This window comes from Cherax quadricarinatus, chromosome 16, assembly GCF_038502225.1.
Source record: "Cherax quadricarinatus isolate ZL_2023a chromosome 16, ASM3850222v1, whole genome shotgun sequence".
In the NCBI taxonomy this organism is placed as follows: domain Eukaryota; kingdom Metazoa; phylum Arthropoda; class Malacostraca; order Decapoda; family Parastacidae; genus Cherax; species Cherax quadricarinatus.
In genome coordinates, this window is record NC_091307.1 from 18,042,324 (window position 1) to 18,059,060 (window position 16,737).

Here is a 16,737-nt window from a genome sequence, read left to right on the forward strand (position 1 = left end):
CAGCCGGGCTGTGGCTCGTACGTTGGTTTGCGTGCAGCCAGCAGCAACAGCCTGGTTGATCAGGCTCTGATCCACCAGGAGGCCTGATCACAGACCGGGCCGCGGGGGCGTTGACCCCCGGAACTCTCTCCAGGTAAACTCCAGGTAATCACACCACGTACACCCAGTGAGAGCTGAGTGCGCTACCTACCGAGCTACGGGACACCTTATCAGGCTTTCTTTCAACCAATAAGAAACTTCAGTCCTCCTCGCAGCGCTTCCACCATTCTCGAAGACCCTCCAGCCTTCACAATCCTCTCTGAATTTTTATCCTCTCAGATCTCTGAGCTGCGAGACCTGTATTCCTACCCAATTTCATTTAAATCCGTCTATCCGCTTTCGAGTTATTCCATATATAGCATTCAAACGTGACGCTCACTACTGCACACTCGCATAAATAACTCAAATATTGGATAATTATCCTTGTATTAACTAGTGTATTACCCAAACACTAGAAGGAAGAGCCTCAAACGTAGATAACGAAATTAATGTTCCCACATCAGAAAACAAGCCGAGTTGAGTATGTGAGAGTGAGAGAAGAGAGAGTGAGAACTATAGACGGAATCATTAACTACTTTCATCAAGAAAAGTTTAAGTAAATCATAACTCTCATCCTCGTCTGCTCTCGCTCTCTCACCCGCGGCTCACTCTTAAGCCACACTTAAAACTTTACATGATGCAAATGAAGTAGGAAAAAAAATACGTTCTCTCCACCTGTGATTTTACGCCCCTGAATAAACTGCGTTTTTTTTTCAGAACTTGGTGAGAATGCGTCGGGTCAGTCTAATACAAAGTTTACTCCTCTAAATCATTACATTTTTTTTTGTATATTTCAGTTCAAAACAAGAACAGTATAACACAAATGTAAGATAACAAGTAAATCTTGTATCCTCTACCTGCATCCAGTATACTCTACATATATACATCTGTACATGGCACTCACGTAGCCCAGACACCTTAAGTTACACCGACGTTTAAAACCAATCGTAAGTTATTTATAATGAATGTTCTGCATGACCCTAGTGGGTTTAGCGCTTGGTTTTGATTTTAATAATTATAAATGCACCCAAGCCAATTGTTTGAGTAAAAGCGAAAATTGGAACTTACACAACCCATAACCAGGGCGAAGTTTACACAGTTAAAAAAAAAAAAAAAGCGTCATCACAAAAAATTCGAAGCCACACAGATGATGCAATTTCTAGTTTCAGGTTTATTAGTTATATTAGTTAATTGACACATTTGAACGCAGACAGCCAAAACCTAAAAAAAAAAAATGTATATATATTCTCTTAATCTCGCGGAAAGCAAACTGATTTAATTTTAAAAATTAATTTGGAGCATTAGTACCTAAACACTCTCAAGCAGGTTTGAAGCCGTTCACAAGAGGCTTTCTTTAGATTGTCACACAGAAATGATATCCGGGAATGATGTGCATAAAATTGGCCAGAGAGCATCTGTTCATACCATTAGTTGCCCGAACCTTTCCCTCGTTACGGTGCAGTGACAATGAAAAAAAATATTGAAGCCTACTCCATGAAGCATTCTCAAGTTAAAACGAACAACTTCTAGGAAGAAAAAATTAGGTAACAACTTGATGGTATTCCTTTGGGGATACCTAAAAAATAAGTATTTAACTTTTTCTCACTTAATCCAAGTAGAGCATACATTCTTGCCAGATCTATTAAACATTTTTTCACTTGAGTGATGCTTAGGGAGTAACGTCGCATCAAACTTTTATAGCCAACTCGAAAATACAATTTCCTGCGTTCCTGAAACTCCGGGGGTATAGAATGTTTTTTTTTATTTTTTTTAGCTTGCCGTGGCGTTCAGCAGAAGGATATCACTACTTCACTCAGACTTCCAAGATAGCTTGTGTTGGTTGAAAGATATCGCTGCCTCACACAGAATTTCAAGATAGCCTATGTAAGGGGAAGACTATCAGTTTTACTCAACGTCCCGAACATCTTTTCTTAAAGTCGAAGGATATTGCTGCTTCACTCAGACGACTTAAATAGTCTGTATTCACCGAAGCTTGACTATGGGAGTAGTTCCAGCTCCTGGTCCAGCCTCTTTAACCTTCAATCGATCTTCATCTGGCTCGTTTAACATTTTTTTCGCTACTTTAACACTGAAGAAGTATTTCTGAACGTTAATGTGGTTCGTCTCAGTGTTCAGTTTTCCACAAAATTTGGTCTATCCGATGATACACATTCTAGCCTTGAATTCCCTGTCGGTCTTTCTTGGTCTCTTTGATGTCCTGACCGCATTTTCCTTGTCCTCGTGTAACTGCTTTTTCAGTGATTTTGTTCCGGTCCTTTAATTTTATTTCCTCAGGCCTGTTAACTAGTCTAGATGCAGACCTTTGGACTTCCTTAGCCTTCCATTTTTAAGATCAGAACTGGACTCCAACCTGGTGCTGAAATTTCGAAGACTGGCCTAATATGCGTGATAAAAAAGAATTAGAAAGACTTCATGTTTATGTTCATGATACCAGCTGTCACAATGGCTGGACCGGGAGCGAAGACTCGTTCCCGACAGCCACTAAACGAGGAAAATTACCGAACACCTGGAAAACCGCTGATGTAACTCCAGCGAACTCCAGCGTTAAAAAAAAAAAACAAGCTGACTGCACTAAATTACAGATAGTTATTCCCGACCACGCTGACATGCAACGAATTGGTTTTTAAGAAAGAGACCAGTAGGCCTTAATGGCAAAGCACTACCGCACAGCAACAGCACGGTTCTAGAGATGACAAATCCTGCCTTATGATATAGATAAAGTCCATGAAATACTTGTAGAGATTAGACAGACGTGAGAGGGGATACCTGTGCCCCATATTCGTTAGTTGTAAGTAAGCATATATCAGGGTGCCGCCTATAAAATTAAAGAACACATTAGAAAGACAGGTTAAAGCAACTGGGGTATTTGAAAGAGGAGTAAAGAGAGCTAAGCAACAGAAAACCAAGAGTTACGATAAACGAAGTATCTGGTTGCGTGAACGTAACTATCAGGTCCAGCAAGTCTGCTTTAAGATCAGTGTTCTTCCTACGAGACCTAGGATAGTACATGTCCATTTGCAAGGATAAAAAAACTAATTGAGGAAAATCAAAACTGAAGACTATTCTGAAAAGCTGCAAGACAACATGAACCGGAACAAGAATTTTTTTTTATGCAGCGTCATACAGCGCCTTAGGAATGGGAGGCCTAGTAAGAACATAAGAAAGAAGGAACACTGCAACAGGCCTACTGACCCATTAGGAGCAGGTTCATGTCCCCCCCAGATTAGACCAATGACACTCCCCCCCCCCGGATTAGCCCAATGACCCCCCCCCGGATTAGCCCAATGACCCACCCAATCTGATCATCTCCACTCAAGGATGGAGCACTGCACCAGACCCAGCAGCACAAGCTAGTCAGGTCCAACTCACACCCACCCACACCCACTCATGTATTTATCTAACATATTTTTAAAACTACACAACGTTTTAGCCTAAATAACTGTACTCGGGAGTTTGTTCCACTCATCCACAACTCTATTACCAAACCAGTGCTTTCCTATATCCTTTCTGAATCTGAATTTTTCCAACTTGAAACCATTGCTGCGAGTCCTGTCTTGGCTGGAAATTTTCAGCACGCTGTTTACATCCCCTTTATTTATTCCTGTTTTCCATTTATACACCTCGATCATATCCCCCCTAATTCTACGCCTTTCGAGAGAGTGCAGATTCAGGGCCCTCAGTCTATCCTCAGAGGGAAGATTTCTGATACATGGGATCATCTTTGTCATCCTCCTCTGTACGTTTTCCAGTACGTTTTCTCCCCATTTATGCAAACTCTCTGCTGTCTATTTGTCAGCCATGCCTCTACCCAGGAAAAAATTTCTCCTCCTATTCCGTGTGCCTTAAGTTTCCTCAATAGCCTCTGGTGTGGAACTCTATCGAAAGCCTTACTGAAGTCCATATACACAATATCATATTCATTACCATGATCTACCTCCTCAAACACCTTAGTGAAAAAAGTTAGTAAATTCGTAAGACAGGAACGCCCCTTTGTAAAACCGTGTTGAGATTCATTAATCAATCTGTGCCTGTCAAGATGGCTACGAATTGCTTCGACAATTATTGATTCCATAAATTTTCTCACTATGGAGGTAAGGCTTATTGATCTATAGTTCGAAGCCAAGGACCTGTCACCTGCCTTGTAAATAGGTATTACATTTGCTATTTTCCACTTATCAGGCACTATGCCAGTTTGTAGTGATATGTTAAAAAGATTAGCCAAAGGTATGCTAAGTTCCTCTTTACATTCCTTTAACACCTTTGCAAACAGTTCATCAGGGCCTGGGGATTTGTTAGGTTTTAGTTTCTCTATTTGTCTGAGGACCATGTCACTAGTTACCGCAATCGTACAGTTTATTATCATCCTGTTCTACATAATCTATTATTTCAGGAATATCGCTAGTATTTTCCTGGGTGAAAACTGAGAGGAAGTAGGTATTTAGAATTTCACACATATCCTTATCACTGTCAGTGATCTGACCAGAGTTACTCTTAAGTGGGCCAATCTTGTCCCTAATCTTACTTCTGTATACCTGAAAGAATTCTTTAGGGTTAATCTTTGAATCCCTTGCGACCTTAGCCTCATAATCCCTTTTTGCTTTTCTTATTCCTTTCTTTATTTCTCTCTTTAATTGAATATATTGATTTCTTAACTGCCCATCCCCTCTTTTGATACGCCTATATATGCCTCTTTTTTGACCAACGAGATGTTTTAATCTATTGTTCATCCATTTGGGATCATTTTTGTTAGATCTAATTTCCCTACTCGGAACAAAAGTTGTCTGGGCAGCTAGAACTATGCCCTGAAAAACGTCATATTGGCAACCAAGATCACCTACCTGACCCATGGTCAGGACATCCCAATTTAGCCCATCCAGGTAATTTTTCAATCCCATGAAGTCGGCCAAGCGAAAATCTGGGACAGAGATTTGATTGCAGTTGTCTGGGTAATTCCATGATATATTAAAACTAAGTGATTTGTGATCACTTTCCCCAAGCTCATCATTAACCTCAGATTATTAATTAGTGAATCTTTGTTGGCAAGAACCAAGTCAGGCAGATTGTTTCCTCTAGTTGGTTCTGTCACAACCTGTTCTAAAAAGCAATCCTGAACCGTATCAAGAAAGTCACTAGACTCAAGATTTCCTGTCATATTGTTCCAATCAATTTGTCTAAAGTTAAAATCTCCCATTATAACAACATTTTCATATCTAGATGCCTTATGAATTTCGTCCCATAACAGCTTACTGCCCTCCCTATCAAGGTTTGGGGGCCTATAAATCACACCCAAAATTAATTTGTCACGTCCCTCGAGAAACTGTAGCCAAACAGATACTGTGTTCGATGTCTCTAATCTTATATCATGTCTAAGACAACAATTTAAATTTTCTGACATACATCGCCACCCCACCACCCTTCCTGTTGACCCTGTCAGTGTGGAATAGTTTATAACCCTGTATGTTGCATTCAGAAGGCATTTCTCTATCTTTCAGGTTGAACCAGGTCTCTGTTATACCAATAATATCTATATTACCTACACTTGCATGTAATCTTAGCTCATCTATCTTATTTCTTAGACTCCTCCTATTTGTATAGTAAACTTTAAGGGAGCTAGTCACTCGTTGCCCTCTACTATCCCTTTTTGTTTGTTGATCAGTTAATTTGCCATTACTAGCAACTTTATTTTGAATATTGTCTTTTAAACATATCCCTGAGGTATCCCGGTAATAACTGCTGTTTTTAACCCTAATGCTGCAGCCTGATTGTTTCCCACAAACACCCATACCTCTATAATCTATTAGTTTAAATTCCTAGACGAGTCATCAATTACCCTCTCAGTTGAATTGGCTAATGCATTCACTCCATCCCCAGAGAGATGAACCCCATCCCTTGCATACATACCACGTTTGCCAAAGAATAGGTCCCACTTATCAATGAATGGAATTGCCAGTTCCTTGCAGTACCTGTCTAGCCAGCAATTTATACCAATTGCCCTAGACATCCATTCATTGCCCACTCCCTTTCTAGGCAAAATGCTACATATGACTGGGATCCCTCCCTTAGACCTAATTACTTCTATGGCTGACCTGTACTTATCCAGCAGCTCCTCTCTCCTCCCCTTCCCAATGTCATTACCCCCAGCACTAAGACAGATAATGGGCTTGATCCCATTACCTGCCATAATATCCAACCTGCTGACTATGTCACCAACACCAGCTCCAGGAAGACACACTCTCTGTCTGATCTTTCTGTCTCTGTTGCAAAATGCACGGTCCATATATCTTACCTGAGAACAGCTTAGCAGCAGAAGGACTAAAACCAAGTCGGCAATGTGTGATTCCCCCCAATTTACACTTACACTCACCCAAATAACTGTAAACATAAAATTACGTAATAAAGCTTTACCTAATGAATCTTAAACTAGTCATAAGTTTGCCTGAGATAATCCAGTATAGGAACTTTAGCAGAAACTATGTATCATCCTCGGGTACACGGCGCCGTCATGGAGCCCACAAATATTAGTACAATGGCAAAATAAAAGGGAGGAAACATACATAAGATATGCAAAATTCTCAGAGAAAGAGACAATGTCATATGAGGAACCAAAACAAAAAAAAAGACATTAGGAAATACTTTTACACCTTCAGAAACGTAGAAAGCTGAAATTATTTTAATCGTTTATGAGTGTGAATCCGAGTCACACATCCCTTGATTTGATTCAAGAAAGGAGAGGGTATATTTAATTCCTTGGATCAAGAGCCCCTTCGCCGGCATCAGGTCCTGTCACGACAAGACATCTGAAACAATTCTTTGCTTAAAAAGTAGAGTAGATAAATATCACTAAAATTATTCAACGTTAAGAAACTCAAGAACTGAAGATTGCAAGACGCAGACTTAACTAGACAATTTCAATTAGTTGATTACAATTATTAAATTCCACGTGCCTAATTATATCTAGTGAATTTCAACTACTACTTGAGATTAGTTAATTACGAAAAGTTATATTTAAATACTGAATTACAAATACTAGAACTAGTTAATTACAGATTAATTACTGGTTAATTACACCTAGGTAATTACAAGCGGATAAGTGAACAAGCAGAACTGACAAGCAGCTGCAGTCGACGTAATAGATTAAATAATCTTTCGAAATTTGTTAATTATAATCCAGGAAAACTCTAGGTAGGTTTCTAAGGATCCAGGTATACCCCATACACACTGTATTATCTAGGTATACCTCATGCACACTGTATTAGCTAGGAATACCTCGTACACTGTATTAGCTAGGTATACCTCATACACTGTATTAGCTAGGTATACCTCATACACTGTATTAGCTAGGTATACCCCATACACACTGTATTATCTAGGTATACCTCATGCACACTGTATTAGCTAGGTATACCTCGTACACACTGTATTAGCTAGGTATACCTCACACACTGTATTAGCTAGGTATACCTCATACACACTGTATTAGCTAGGTATACCTCATACACACTGTATTAGCTAGGTATACCTCATAAACACTGTATTAGCTAGGTATACCTCATAAACACTGTATTAGCTAGGTATACCTCGTACACACTGTATTAGCTAGGTATACCTCATACACTGTATTAGCTATGTATACCTCATACACACTGTATTAGCTAGGTATACCTCATACACACTGTATTAGCTAGGTATACCTCGTACACACTGTATTAGCTAGGTATACCTCACACACACTGTATTAGCTAGGTATACCTCATACACACTGTATTAGCTAGGTATACCTCATACACACTGTATTAGCTAGGTATACCTCATAAACACTGTATTAGCTAGGTATACCTCGTACACACTGTATTAGCTAGGTATACCTCGTACACACTGTATTAGCTAGGTATACCTCGTACACACTGTATTAGCTAGGTATACCTCGTACACACTGTATTAGCTAGGTATACCTCATACACTGTATTAGCTAGGTATACCTCATATACTGTATTAGCTAGATATACCCCGTACACATTGTATTAGCTAGGTATACCGCATACACACTGTATTAGCTAGGTATACCGCATACACACTGTATTAGCTAGGTATACCTCATACACACTGTATTAGCTAGGTATACCTCATACACACTGTATTAGCTAGGTATACCTCATACACACTGTATTAGCTAGGTATACCTCATACACACTGTATTAGCTAGGTATACCTCATACACACTGTATTATCTAGGTATACAACATCCACACTGAATTAGCTAGGTATACCTCATACACTGTATTAGCTAGGTATACAACATCCACACTGAATTAGCTAGGTATACCTCATCCACACTGTATTAGCTAGGTATACCTCATACACACTGTATTAGCTAGGTATACCTCATACACACTGTATTAGCTAGGTATACCTCATACACTGTATTAGCTAGGTATACCTCATACACTGTATTAGCTAGGTATACCCCATACACACTGCATTAGCTAGGTATACCCCATACACACTGCATTAGCTAGGTATACCCCATACACACTGCATTAGCTAGGTATACCTCATACACACTGCATTAGCTAGGTATACAACATCCACACCAAGGTGTTTTACAGATGCACTATATATTCTCCAGGTATATTTTAGGTAGCTTTCGGACACTTCAAATATTCTTGATGCTGTATTCAGATATACGAGATACTATAAATACTTAGGGCATAAACAGATACTCCATATATAAGAATGTATTTTCCAGGTATACTACGGATACTGTATACCCCAAGTATACTAAAATACACTATACTCCAGGTATTCAAACACACACACACACACACACACACACACACACACACACACACACAGGACAGGAGGGTCAGGGGAGACATGATAACGACATACAAAATACTGCGTGGAATAGACAAGGTGGACAGAGACAGGATGTTCCAGAGAGGGGACACAGAAACAAGGGGTCACAATTGGAAGTTGAAGACTCAGACGAGTCACAGGGATGTTAGGAAGTATTTCTTCAGTCATAGAGTAGTCAGGAAGTGGAATAGCCTAGCAAGTGAGGTAGTGGAGGCAGGAACCATACATAGCTTTAATATGAGGTATAATAAAGCTCATGGAGCAGGGAGAGAGTGGACCTAGTAGCACTCAGTGAAGAGGCGGGGCGAGGAGCTGAGTCTCGACCCCTGCAACCTCAATTAGGTGATTATACACACACACACACACACACATACACATATACATATATATATATATATATATATATATATATATATATATATATATATATATATATATATATATATATATATATATAAAATGTCGTGCCGAAGAGGCAGAACTTGCGATTTTGGCTTAAATAGCAACGCTCATCTTGCCATATAGGACGTGAAAATTTGTGTATGCAATAATTTTGCCAAAATCATTCTGAACCTAATGAAAAAAATATATTTGATTGTATTTGTTTAGTACTAAATTATTGTAAACGTATTTAAAATATATTTAGTTGGGTTAGGCTAAAATAAATTGCTCTTGTTATAATAAGGTTAGGTAAGTTTTCTAAGATTCTTTTGTGCAAAATTAAAAATTTTTACATTAACATTAATGAAAAATATATCTTTAAACATATTAGAGAAAATTTCAGAAAGGACTTAATTTTAAACGAGTTCTTGCTAATTGACCAGTTTTACATATTCGGCACGACATTATATATATATATATATATATATATATATATATATATATATATATATATATATATATATATATATATATATATCCCAGGAATATTCCATGCCAGTGACCCTGTTGGACCTCTGACTCAACGACGCTCAATATTGCCTACCGTACAGAAGCTGCCATGCATGACGACCTCAAGCCAGTTAAGTGAATTACCAAGTTGTAGATTCGATTGTTGTGAGGACTGGGATACTAGGGTTGTAGTAATAACTTGCGGGTCGGGTCAGTCCTTGTGCAGACCATCTTTCAAGTGATCAATTTGAAGCCGGATTCTCCAGTGGATGCAGACGAGAGGTAAAGTTCTTATTTTATGCTTGAAGCAACAATAGTCCAGGTGCCTTCTCGGGGTTAACTTAGAGCCGTTGTAACTCACGGTGGAGAGAACTGTTTGTGCTTTTCTCCTAGTAGGTTTTCGGACAAGATTCTTCTGTGCGTCCGAACAGAAGCCATAATTGAATATTTATATTGTAAAATTAAAATTTAGAATTATACAAGGAGCAACATTCGTCTCGTTAATGGCTTAGTTACCTGATGGTTACCCGAGAGTCGCCGATCATTACTTTCTCAACCCCATACCAGGCCCGGCCTCTTTGACTGATGAGTAGGCTGTTGGTGCCTATTGCATGCATGAGGTCTCATGCAGGCACTACAACCTGGCTCGTTAGGCAATGTCTTCAAAAAAAAAATATAGTTCTCGGTATCTTATATTTTTATTGAGTCGTCCCTAAACAGCGTTAATAGACAGATAATGATTGTTTCTCGTTACAGGCTTAACCAAACAATATCGTTGATTTCTCCTCGCCCATTGTGGGTCCTTACCTGTGAGTTGTTCTAGTATATCGTTAATACACAAGGTTGGATCAGTTTCTACCCAGTAGTGTGCAACTTCTTTATAGATTCTCCCCTCACGGAAGGTTCCTTGAAGTTGGTGAGGGCCTCTTGATTTAGGGAATTGGATCTGTGCTCCAGTTCCCCGAATTAAGCCTGAATGCCTTCCACATCTCCCCCGGCGCTGTATAATCCTACGGGTTTAGCGCTTCCCCTTGATTATAATAATAATAATTTACAGATTCTCATCTGGAAGACGTGGATGTGGCCACTTCCTTTGTTCTGTTCATGTAACGTTCCACACACATATCCAGATGAATATTCCACATCACTTTCTCACTTGTTGTCGTTGTTCCTAGTGAAAGATGACATTACTTTCTCACTTGTTGTCGTTGTTCCTAGTGAAAGATGACATTACTTTCTCACTTGTTGTCGTTGTTCCTAGTGAAAGATGACATTACTTTCTCACTTGTTGTCGTTGTTCCTAGTGAAAGATGACATTACTTTCTCACTTGTTGTCGTTGTTCCTAGTGAAAGATGACATTACTTTCTCACTTGTTGTCGTTGTTCCTAGTGAAAGATGACATTACTTTCTCACTTGTTGTCGTTGTTCCTAGTGAAAGATGACATTACTTTCTCACTTGTTGTCGTTGTTCCTAGTGAAAGATGACATTCCCTCCAATAAGAATTTAATAAACTTGGTTTATACTACCAACAGCGTGTTTTTATCAAGATGACACATGCGTAAATTTACTTCCATTTTTCTCAATTTATATGAAAATATCGTTCGCAAAATTTCCGTCGTCTCACATTTTCATTGTCATTTTACTACTGTAATGAAAAAAACACACAATTATTTTTTTATTCTCACTGGCATTTGTAAGTCAAACTGAAGCGCACTAATTCAATGATTAATTCTAAAAAAAAAAACACGTAATCTCTTAATATCTTGTTAAAGATTAATTTTTGTTTAATCTTTGCTACCAATAAATTAAAAGTAACGTGTTGAAATTACACTGCAAGTAAAGATATGCCAGATACTACAGTAGAACACAGGTTAAATAAAACAATGAAACTATCAAAGAGTGATAAATGAACCCGGATAAAACGCTATCGGTGTTAAGATATACTAGTACTTTTGTGTAAATAATTGTTACCAATAAACGACCGTGAGCGATCAGCTGGCGAGAGCTGACGCATGAGAAATGAAACATGCAAAAGAGATCAATAGCTGGTAATCAGCTGAGTCGTTGGATACTATTGGAAAAAACTAATGGCCCAAACAGGCGAAACATGCATCCTACGTAAAAATATTCTGTACAGTACTATAGTAGTATATCCAGAATCATGACAGCTAGTGAGGAAGGCGATGCTCGGGACTGATTGCCTCAAACTCCTTCTAATCTTCAACCATTCTTCTCAGTGTTGGGACTGAGGAAGCCACTGGATGGCGAAATGTTTCCACAATAAAGATACCAAAGTTTTTGCATAAGTGCTTGTTCTCAAGATGAAACATAATTCTCTCTCTCTCTCTGTCTCTCTCTCTCTGTCTCACTCTCTCTTTTTTTTTTTTTTTTTTTTTTACACAGGGTTTGACAAGGTTAAGGATCCCTAGCTTTATTGACAGCTATTTACAGGTTAATAATTCCTAACTTTATTGGCAAGCTAAGAGCTGTTACCTACATCAGCTCATTTGAAAGCATTTTTATTGTTATGAGACATACAAGTAGGAAACAGGATGAAGTTGGAGCCATCTGTGGGCCAGCATTTTCATTTGATCAACTGACTTTATCTCGTTGACATCATTATCCTGTACGGATGTGTTCCATACTCGAGTCATCCAGGGTATGTATGATCTCAGATGGAGTGATGTTCTGGAGAAGGGTACAGCCAGAGTGAAGTTGCTGCTTTCTGCCCGTCTTGTGGCATAAAAGCTTGTTTCACGCTGTCCTCGAAGTGGATCCAAGTGTGGTATTTTGACAATATTGGCCTTGTACATAACAGTAAGGCCACCCACATCCCTCCTATGTTGAAGGCTCTGCTGAAATGACAGATCTATCCAGGATGGGTCCAGGCGAGAGATGAGACGTCTTGCTCTGTTCTCTACTCTGTCAAGCAGTCGCAGATGAGAGGGGGGGCAGGCAAACCAAGAAAGTGGAGCATACCCAAGGTGCGAGCGTACTTGTGCCTCGTACAGGATCTTGCAACCCCTACTGTCAAGCAGATGGGAGATACGGCGAAGTGCTGTAAGCTTCCTGGCTGCCTTGTTTGCAAGATTTACAACATGGTTCTTCATGGTTAGTTTGGAGTCAAATTTCACCCCAAGGATATCAACTTCTTCTCCAGGTGCCAACATCCTCCCATTCATCCTTACTACTGCACCAGCATTACCATCATGGTGCCTAGAGACGATCATCATTTGCGTTTTCTCAGGTGCAAATGTTACTTGCCATCTATTTCCCCAAGCTGATATAGCTCTCAGCTGGTGATTGATGTAGCTTAGAGCAGCTGGCATTTCTTCTCTTGGATAAGTGAATGTCAGTGTACAGTCGTCTGCATATGCATGTGATTCTGGGATGAGATGAAGAAGGTCGTTGAAGTAGACATTCCATAACAATGGACCCAGCACGCTTCCTTGAGGAACACTTGCCCCAATAGGATGTCTTGCTGATTCCGTTCCATTGAGAACTACACTTAGAGATCTACCATGAAGGTAGTCACTGAGGAGACATAGCGTAGAGCCTGCAATTCCCAGTGCTTGAAGTTTTGCTAAGAGGCCCTGGTGCCACACCCGGTCGAAAGCGCCAGCAATGTCCAGTGCTACCACACAGCTGACTTTGGATTCATCCAGTGACTGGTGCCACTTAGTGGAGAGGTTTAACAACAGATCAGCAGCAGAGTAACCTTTCCAGAAGCCATATTGACGATCACAAAGTAGTGAGTGGTAGTCAAAAAACTCTGTCATTTGTCTTGAGATTATTGTCTCAAGGATCTTACCAGTGATTGACAGGAGTGACACTGGTCTGTAGTTGCTGATTTCTGCTCTGCTCTTCTTTTTGTGAACAGGGACTACATTCGCTTCTTTCCATAGAGAGGGCCATTTACACTGTACTAGGCAGTGCTGAAAGATGCGAGTTAGAGGTGCTGCTAGCTGGTCTGCACATCTTCTCAACAATCTTGGGCTCAACTTGTCTGGGCCCACAGCCTTTTCTTGGTCAAGCGATTTAAGTAGGAAATGCACCTCCTCCTGCCTTATTGTCACCACTGACAGTTTTGACACAGTTCTTGCAGCTAGCCAAGGAGGGTCCCTTGCTGGATCAGGAACTTGCATTTTGGTAGCAAAGTGTTCAGCAAAGAGGTCCACCTTCTCTTGACTACTAGTAGAGGTGGTCCCATCCTGTCGATTTAGAGGTGGAATAAGTTCATCAGGCAGATAACCTTGTCTGTCCTTGACCAGGGACCACCAGGTTTTGGAGCCTACCCTACCTGATGCTAACTTTCTTTTAGTGTCCACCTCCCATTTAGCAATGGCCCACTTTTGAACATCACCCATATGCCTACAGGCTTGCATGTGCAAGTTCCTGTTATAGGTGGTAGGATGTCTCTTATACCTTCGCCATGCTTTGTACTTAGCAGTAGCAGCCTCTCTACAACGAAAGCCAAACCAAGGCTGATCTGTAGGCTTCGTCACATATTGCCGGTGAGGAATGTGTTCTTGTTGTAGATTAAGGATGTGTCCAGTGAAGGCTTTCACTTGGTTGTCAACATCCCCTTGGAGAAGAGCATTCCAGTCGGTGGTGGCGAGCTCAGAGCAAAGGGCTGGCCAATTACCTCTTTCCCATAGCCAGGTTGTGCGTGTGGACTCCTCACCTCGTTCTGTTGGGATCTTAAGTGTCGTAAAAACAGCCTTGTGGTCAGACGATCCAACGTAGCCGAGGGGTTGACAAGTGACTATGCCTTCTGCCAGATCACTCACTACTGGGTCAAGGGAGGAGCCAGAGATATGAGTAGGGAAATCAACAAAGTTTCTCATGTCAAACACTGCAAGAAGGTCATCAAAGTCCCTCTGTATAAGGTGCTGGTTGAGGTCACCAACAATTATAATATGTTGACAGTTGTGTTGTAGCAGAAGGGAGTCAATATTTTCCATTAGGAAGTTGATAGGGTCGTGTTGCCACTGAGGTCTGTACATTGCACATGCTAGTACAGAGGTACTAGTGTTTATACAGAGCTTGAAGAATATCATTTCAAGATGTGTAGGGGTGGCAACATCAATGTGCTGGGCACGAACACTTAGAGAAGCACACAGCAACACCTCCTCCTTGCCCTCGCCTGTCTCTTCTCATCCATGAGGTGTAGCCAGCAATTCTTGCAAAATTTTCTGGAGTCCTGTCATACAAAAATGTTTCAACAACAGCTATCATGTCGGGACGTCGAGTGTTCACAAAGCTATGTGTGAGCTCCCCAACATTAGTAATGAAACCTCTAATGTTGGCCGACAGGATGCTGATAGACTGGCTCCTCATGATGAAGTGGTCAGCTTGAGGTGGTGGGTGTGTAGGGAATGTAAGATGCCTGCCCTTGAGAGAGGTAGGGTACTGAGGCAGCCGCAGGGATGTAGGTCTGTGGTCTTGTATAAGGCGCAATCCCACCTGCTGGGCTGGGATAGGAGTAGCTAAGTGGGTGACGTGTGAGAGTGTTCACCAATTCAGAGATCCTGCTGGTTTGTTCTGAGAACAGGTCTCTAAACAGGTGGCCCTGTCTGTCTGTCTCTCTCTCTGTCTCTCTGTCTCTCTCTCTGTCTCTCTCTCTGTCTCTCTCTCTGTCTCTCTCTCTGTCTCTCTCTCTGTCTCTCTCTGTCTCTCTCTCTCTCTCTCTCTCTCTCTCTCTCTCTCTCTCTCTCTCTCTCTCTCTCTCTCTCTCTCTCTTTTAAACAGGGTTTGACAAGGTTAGGTTAAGGATCCCTAACTTTATTGACAAGCTATTTTCAGGTTAAGGATTCCTAACTTTATTGACAAGCTAAGAGCTGTTACCTACATCAACTCATTTGAAAGCATTTTTATTGTTATGAGACATACAAGTAGGGAACAGGATGAAGTTGGAGCCATCTGTGGGCCAGCATTTTCATTTGATCAACTGATTTTATCTCGTTGACATTATGCTGTATGAATGTGTTCCATACTCGAGTCATCCTGGGTATATATGATCTCAGAGGGAGTGATGTTCTGGAGAAGGGTACAGCCAGAGTGAAGTTGCTGCTTTCTGCCCGTATTGTGGCATAAAAGCTTGTTTCACGCTGTCCTCGAAGTGGATCCAAGTGTGGTACTTTGGCAATATTAGCCTTATACATAATAGTAAGGCCACCCACATCCCTCCTGTGTTGAAGGCTCTGCTGAAATGACAGATCTATCCAGGATGGGTCCAGGCGAGAGATGAGACGTCTTGCTCTGTTCTCTACTCTTGTCAAGCAGTCTCTCTCTCTCTCTCTCTCTCTCTCTCTCTCTCTCTCTCTCTCTCTCTCTCTCTCTCTCTCTCTCTCTCTCTCTCTCTCTCTCTCTCTCTCTCTCTATCTATCTATCTATCTCTCACTCCTAAAACAAAGAAAAATATATGTAAAGACACGCCGAAGAGCTCGTCAGAAGCACAGCACAAAGATGTTAAAAGAGAAGATCGTAGCGTAAGAATATTCACCTCTGTCGTCCTCCCACTCCACCGTTGTCTTGCGCTCTTCACTCCCTCACTCACCAAGCAGTAGAACACCACATTCTTCTCTTTCTGTCTCTCCTTCACATTCATTACACTCGCTCCCTCACTACTAAGCAATGCACTACTTCAGTTCCCATGTCTGTGTCTATATCTCTGTCTCTGTCTCTGTCTGTCTCTGTCTGTCTCTGTCTGTCTCTGTCTGTCTCTGTCTCTCTGTGTCTGTCTCTGTGTCTGTCTGTCTGTCTCTCTCTCTCTCTCTCTCTCTCTCTCTCTCTCTCTCTCTCTCACTACTGAACAATCACACAGTCTTTCAGACAAGTCTCTTGGCCTGCCGTGTGCCGCAAACAAGAATAAAATGGTGATTGTTTC

At 40.8% G+C, this 16,737-nt stretch overlaps 1 protein-coding gene across 3 annotated transcripts in view; it reads left to right on the forward strand.

Moving 5' to 3' along the window:
- Positions 1-16,737, forward strand: part of LOC128688932 (protein amalgam) — a 321,694-nt gene that overhangs the window by 72,291 nt on the left and 232,666 nt on the right. The gene's annotated exons all lie outside the window — the stretch shown is intronic.